Source organism: Pipistrellus kuhlii, unplaced genomic scaffold, assembly GCF_014108245.1.
Source record: "Pipistrellus kuhlii isolate mPipKuh1 unplaced genomic scaffold, mPipKuh1.p scaffold_m20_p_18, whole genome shotgun sequence".
NCBI classification, from domain to species: Eukaryota; Metazoa; Chordata; class Mammalia; order Chiroptera; family Vespertilionidae; genus Pipistrellus; species Pipistrellus kuhlii.
Genome location: NW_023425493.1, coordinates 11,632,341 through 11,639,629, shown reverse-complemented (window position 1 = coordinate 11,639,629; position 7,289 = coordinate 11,632,341).

Genomic DNA, 7,289 nt, shown 5'->3' with positions numbered 1-7,289 from the left:
AATGTATTAAAATATCTTACATAATCTGTAAAATAGGTTAAATAGTCACAGTTCTGTCTACCTCTTCTGTTTCCTGTCTGGGTTTAGGCTGCTGATTTGGTGAGGCTGTAATTCCCTCCTCTCCCATGCCCCCAAAATGTGGGTTCTGTGGAAGAGGAAGAATTAATGGGGCAGAGGCCTGAAAACCAATTCGAAGCACTCGGAGATCTAATTGCTGACCAGCCCTATTCCTCATGAGTTGGGGGGGAAAAAACAAAACAAAAAGCCATTGTTTTTAATTTCCACTTAATATGAAAATGTTTGTTTTAAAAATGTTTCTGCTGGGGGGGAAAATGTGTTTTTAAAAGGAAAAAAAATTCCTCTTTTGGCTATAAGAAAAAGTCAGCTGTAATGAGCAGATGTGACCATATCATAACATGCTGATATGATATACATCAATAAATTTTTACCTCTTAGGACTTGGACAACCTTGTTCTTAACTCTTAGAGGCTTGAGAAACTTAAGTATCTATAATCCAGATAACAAGTTGAACTTGGGAGTAGGGTGGCTAAACCGCTGGCAATGAGATGGGCTTCTTTCAAAATCAGAAAACACTGTATTAGCTAAAGCAGTGGTCGGCAAACTCATTAGTCAACAGAGCCAAATATTAACAGTACCACAATTGAAATTTCTTTTGAGAGCCAAAGTTTTTAAACAACTTCTAATGCCACTTCAAAATAGACTCGCCCAGGCCGTGGTATTTTGTGGGAGAGCCACACTCAAGGGGCCAAAGAGCCGCATGTGGCTCGCGAGCCGTGGTTTGCCGAACACTGACCCCAATGCCTTCCAGGTCCACCCATGCTGTCACAAAGGGTAAGATTTCTTTCTTTCTTTCTTTTTTTAATGCTGAGTAGCATTCCATTGTGTAAATGTACCTCAGCTTTTTCAAAGAGTTCACTATTAAATGAAATTGCACATATGAAGCACATTATACTATGTACTAACTGCTCAGGGAGGGAGGCAGGTTTATCCCACCCAACTAGGTTTCACAGAGGATGTACATTATTCCCACACCTAGTTGTGCCTAAGGTCCAAATGACTCCTTTGGTTCATGATAATTGTCTACAATGCCCACCATCTCCTTTTCTAGACCTTTTGGGCTCCTTAAGGTAAACTGAAAAGCAATCAGCATAGCCCTGCCCCTAACTTCACCTAGTCAGACTATACCTAATTACCTAAGGCTCCAGATGGCAGCAAGAAAAAGCTCTGAGGTCAGAGAGCCAATGAAGAAGGTGAGGAGACCAGGCCAATGCGAGGAAATAGGATTCATTGGACAGAAGACATTACCTAGCCTGAAGAGGGACCTATTTTTGCTCCTGAGACATGATGTCACTTGTGGCAAAGACCTTGGACTAATTATCAAAAGGGAGGGAAATAGCCGAAGCTGGTTTGGCTCAGTGGTAGAGCGTCGGTCTGCGGACTGAAAGGTCCCAGGTTCGATTCTGGTCAGGGGCATGTACGTTGGTTGTGGGCACATCTCCGGTGGGGGGTGTGCAGGAGGCGGCTGGTCGATGTTTCTCTCATCGACGTTTCTGGCTTTCTATCTCTCTCCCTTCCTCTCTGTAAAAAAATCAATAATATATATATATATATATTTTTTAATAAATAAATATATTTTATTGATTTTGTACAGAGAGGAAGGGAGAGAGACAGAGAGCTAGAAACATCGATGAGAGAGAATCATCGATCAGCTGCCTCTTGCACACCCCCCACTGGGGATATGCCCGCAACCAAGGTACATGCCCCCGACCGGAATCGAACCCGGGACCTCTCAGTCCCCAACCCGACGCTCTATCCATTGAGCCAAACCGGTCTCTGCGTAAAATATATTTTTTTTAAAAAGGGAGGGAAATATAATTTCTGGCACTTGGAAGCTACCCACCAGCCCATAGTTCTCTATGTATAATTCATATGATCCTAAATATAAAAGCCTCGATGACAGTGGAGGCCTCCTGAAGATTCAGAAAGCCACAGTTGTTTTTAAAACCTTTTCCTTTCTATTATAGCTGCAGAAGACTCTGAGGTCTATCTGTATGGAGAATTGACATTTCATCTTTCAGATGTAAGTGCAGTGTACTCAATTCTTAGAAATTCAGGTACCAGAGAGAAATGGGCAGATGAGAATCAAATAATTGCTTACGGTTATTGAGGTTACATGGTATGTACAGAAGAACTTCAGGTGAAGCTGGGACAGCAGGCATGGACCAGAGGCTTGGCTCTGCTAGGGGTGGGAGTGGGGAGGTGATAAGAGGGAGATACCCTGGTCAATCTGGCTCAATTGGTTAAGTGTCATCCCATGCACCAAGGTGTCATTGGTTCAATTCCCGGTCAGGGCACTTGCCTGGGTTGTGGGCTTGATCCCAGGGGGGGTGGGGGGGATATGCAGGAGGCAGCTGATCAATGTTTCTCTCTCTTCTCATTGATGTTTCTCTCTCCCTCTCCCTCTCCCTTTCTTTATCTCTAAACTCAATTAAAAAAAAAAAATTTTTTTTTAAAAAAGGAAATGCTTCAAAGTCTGATCTGGCCTGAGGGGCCTTTGATTCTCCAGCCTGACACCCAGCAGGCTGGGCAGCCTACCTAGCATTCATAGAACTGGCTCAGAAGGTGGCAATTCCACCAGAGAAGATGAAGGGCAGAGAGCGTGTGGAACAGGTCTCCTGGAGAAGCTCTGGCAGCGCTTAGTCGGAAGCCATCACCTGGCGGGAAGCGTGGCAGAACGACGACTCGCGGAGATGCACCTGTAGCTGGCCAGGCACAGCGGACTTCAGAGCAGTCCCGGCTGGCTCAGAGTGGGGAGCGCTGGGCTTTGTTCTCCAAAAGGATCATTAAAACAGGGGAGGGGCTGAACGAATGAATGAATATGGAGTTTATAAAGCCGTTTCTGCTCGGAGACAGAGAAATGGGATCGTCGACGACTCAATCTTCAGAGTCGGTTTCCTTTAAGATCGGGTATAGGAATAAACCGTCTGAGTGATGGGGAGACCCAGTGTGCCAGACTCAGACGACTTCCAGGAAAGGAGTACCAGGAAGGCTACCTCACCCGGAAAGTGGTCTGTCTAACCCACATGTGTCAAACACAAGGCCCGCGGGCCAAATCCGTCCCGCCAGGCCTTGCAATGTGGCCCGCACCGCGCTGTCATCACTGCACTCCGCTGCGTTTCCATCACAATGACAGTTTATGACTGTTCAGTAAACCATTCGGCCCGCGATTTAGGCTGGATTTTAGATTTTGGCCCCTTCTCTGATTGAGTTCGACACCCCTAGACCACAGCGGAGGATTCTGGCGCAGGAGACCAGCCCAGGTAAGGGTGTCCGTGGGTCTCTCATCTGGAAGGCATTTACTGTTGGGATTCGGGTGGGGAGCAGGGATGGTGCTGGGCACAGAATATTGGTCCAGAGACTATGACCACTGTCCCAGACAAGAAGGGAGTGAAAGGAAAGGCTGGTGCCGCCGAGGCTTTGCCATAAGCCGTGGAAGCAGGAGAGCATTGGGCTAAGGAGCAAGTGGGAAGCAACTTGCCTCCCATCGGCACAGAAATGTAAAAACAACTCTGCATGTCACTCGAGGAGCACCGCCGCATGCTCAGCCCCAGACGTCTTGGGGGTGCAGGCATGTGAGTACCAGCATGTGCAGGGGATGAGCACCTGGCTGCCCCCCCCCCCCCCCCCCCGTGGGCTCCAGCTCTTCCTGTCAGCCCTGCACCCCGCCATGAAGACAGCAAGCCAAGGTCAGCCCTTCCTGCCCGCTCAGGTCCCAGGTCTCAGGGACCTCCACTCAGTTCCTCCCCCCACCCACTCCCTCCGGCCTCTGCCCTCCACATGGGAGAGCATTGGTGAAGTGCTCAGGATTTTGTCAGCGTATTTCCCTAACCCGGGGTAGGACAAATGAAGGTTCTAGAAACTCCATTTCCTTCCTTGACTGGCACTTTTAAAAGTGAGTGTTCTATATGATCATCTCGACAATGCCATCCCAATAAATTTAATTTTTTTTTAAAAAAGTGTGATTGTCCCTTGGGCTGTTTGCGGCTGTCGTGTTTTTGTTGTTTTTACATTTCTGTGCCAATGGGGAGGCAAGTTCTGAGATCCTGCTTTATCCCTCCATCTTTAACAGAAATCTAATACATTGCACACAGAGCCAGTTGGTTAAAGGGCAGCTCAGCTCATGCTGTTTTCATGACTGCTGTTCCGTTGCCGCAGCTCCTGGGGAAAAGGCTCAGCACAAAGAGTTCTGAAGGTGTTTCTTCTCTCTCGATAGGCTGGGAGGCTTCCAGGCGAGGGGAGATTCCCGCTACTGAAAGAAGGGAGGGGACTGGGGAGCGGGGCAGGAAGGACAGCTAACCTGGGAGGTACAGGTCCCTCAATCTCTACTCCTTAGAGAGCATACCTGCCACGGGGAGGGTGGTGAGAATCCAGTGAGATAGTCCTTGTGAGAGGGCTTGGAGAACACTGCACAAGGGCGAGAGGCCTTACAGTGAGAGTCACCGATGACACAGGTCGCTTCTTGTCATTAGAAGAATCCACAGCGCGGCCAGGCAAGCTGGACCCGCTGATCCCAGCGTCAGTGCCAGTCCCTGGGGCTCTGGTGAAAGCTCCCGCTGTGCCTGTGTTGCTCAGAGTTGGGAAGAAACAATGAGCTCAGAGGACAGGGCTCCTTTGCTCTGGTCCCTTGAAAGAGGCGTCTCTGGGAACATCAAGCCACCAGTAGGACCAGCGAGTACGTTGTGGGAAATAAAAACGCAAAGCTCCTGCCTGGTTAAAAAAATTTTTTTAAAGAATTTCACGATGGCGCCGAAATCAGTTTGGTTCAGTGGATAGAGTGTCGGCCTGTGCACTGAAAGGTCCCAGGTTCGATTCTGGTCAAGGGCATATGCCTTGGTTGCGGGCACATCCCCAGTAGGGGGTGTGCAGGCGGCAGCTGGTCGATATTTCTCTCTCATCGTTGTTTCTAGCTCTCTATCCCTCTCCCTTCCTTTCTGTAAAAAAATCAATTATATATATATATATATATATATATATATATATATATATATATATATATATATATCACACTATTAAAATAAAAAAAAAGAATTTCACGATGGCAACAGCAGAGCATCCAAACAAGTGCGAGTGGCACGTGTATACAGCCAGCCCTGCCACCAGGACGGCCACGGAGGAAATGAGGACTGGGAGGGCCCCTGGGGCTCCTCAGTGTCCCTACTTGTCCCTCCTCCCAGGCACTGCACTGGGAGCTCCAGTGGAGGAGGGGCTGACAGGAGCCAACCCCAAGCATGTCCCGTGTGCCAGGCCATGCTCTCAGTACTCACACCCCAACCCTGTGAGGTAGGCACCATCAGTGTCACTATTTCACAGCTGTATGCAAGGACACACCGAGTTTAAGAGACTTGCCCACGATCACCCAACCAGCGGTGGCAGAGCCAGGATTCAGATGCAGTCCATCGGGCCTCAGAGTCTGGACTCTCAGCCGCTGTGATTTCCAGGCTGTTCTGTATCATTGCTGAGAGAGGGGAACGGCTGCAGGAATGTAAGTGGGTCACCAGGCTGCAGCCTCTTTTCCTTGATTGCCTTTAGTAAAACCACACCAAGCCTACCCGGGAGGCGGGCAAGGTGGCCGGGAGCCACACTTTCCGGACAGGCAGAGAGGGCCATGTGCTCCTCCTGGAGGGGTGTCTTCCCTGGGTTCCCTCTAAAGCAAAGCCTGAGGTGAGGCTGTGGGTGCAGGGAGTTTATTTGGGAGGTGATCCCTAAATGAGTCAGGGAGAAGAGAAAGAGTAGAAGAGGGAAGGGAAGGGATGAGAAGAGGGGAGCAGAAAACACTGGGCCCCCTGCTCCTCAGTCCCCTCCTCCTGCACATGGGCTCTCTGAGGCCTCCAGCTGGCGGCTGGCCTGAGACTGGCGTGGGCTCAGCCAGGGCTTCTGGCTCAGCAGGCCTGCTCAGAGCCTCTCAGCTACATCCTTCCCTCCCTGACACCTCTTCCCTTGGCCTCATTCCCTTGAAATCCCTTTTAGGCCCTAATTACCCCCTTGTTGTTCTGAGAAACTGGTGGACAAGCTGACCAGCCCAGAACCCCTGCAGCTCATGGCTGTTATGAGTCGCTGAGGGGCAGATATCCAGGCCTGGGGACTAGGAGTGTCTGGATGTGGTCCCAGCTCAGCTTTCAGTTTCCTTCTAGCCAGCGAGGTCACACTTCCTCAGTTTCCACTTCTGCGGACGATAATCAGGCCTGCCACGTCCAGCTCACAGCGTTGGCGTGAGATCAAGTGAAACAACCTCTGTGAGCAGCATTTTCAAACCAACGGAGGTTTATGCAAATGGGACACAATAGCCATTGTTTGCTGCCCTAGTGCCTGGCATCGCACTAGTTCCTACGCTGTCTTCCTGGCACACGCAGTGGGGCTCTGTCAGCTTAGCAGACTCCTGCTTGTCTGAAATCTAAACGACGTTCAGACAGGCCACTGATGAGTTGTCTCAGGTTGTGGGCCAATGGAAGAGGCATTCAATCTGGGGCCAGAGTCAAGAATCCTCCCTCCAGATCCCACTGCTAGGGGCTCCGTGGCCTTGGGCGAACTCCGTGATGTCCTAGAGCCTCGTGGGATTCATCTGACAAAAGGGGTTATCGTGCCTGCCCCGTCTGCTGCTTAGGTTCTCCTGAGGGTCAAGCTAGATCACGTGGCTGAGTGAGGTGCTCAAGGGCTAAGCCAGTGGTCGGAAAACTCATTAGTCAACAGAGCCAAATACCAACGGTACAATGATTAAAATTTCTTTTGAGAACCAAATTTTTTAAACTTAAACTTCTTTTTAAAAATATATATATTTTATTGATTTTTTTAAAGAAAGAGGGATAGTTAGAAACATCGATAAGAGAGAATCATCGATCAGCTGCCTCTTGCACACCCCCTACTGGGGATGTGCCTGCCACCAAGGTACATGCCCTTGACTAGAATCGAACCTGGGACCTTTCAGTCCGCAGGCCGACATTCTATCCACTGAGCCAAACAGGTTTCCGCCTAAACTTAAACTTCTTCTAACTCCACTTCTTCAAAATAGACTCGCCCAGGCCATGGTATTTTATGGAAGAGCCACACTCAAGGGGCCAAAGTGCCGCACGTGGCTCGAGAGCCGCAGTTTGCCAACCATGGGACTAAGCGAATGAAAGGATTGTTACTGAAAAAGGCTTCTGACTTGATCCCACAGCACGGATCTGCCCATCAGGACTTGGAGGCACAGACAAGACCCTGAAATGTTTTCT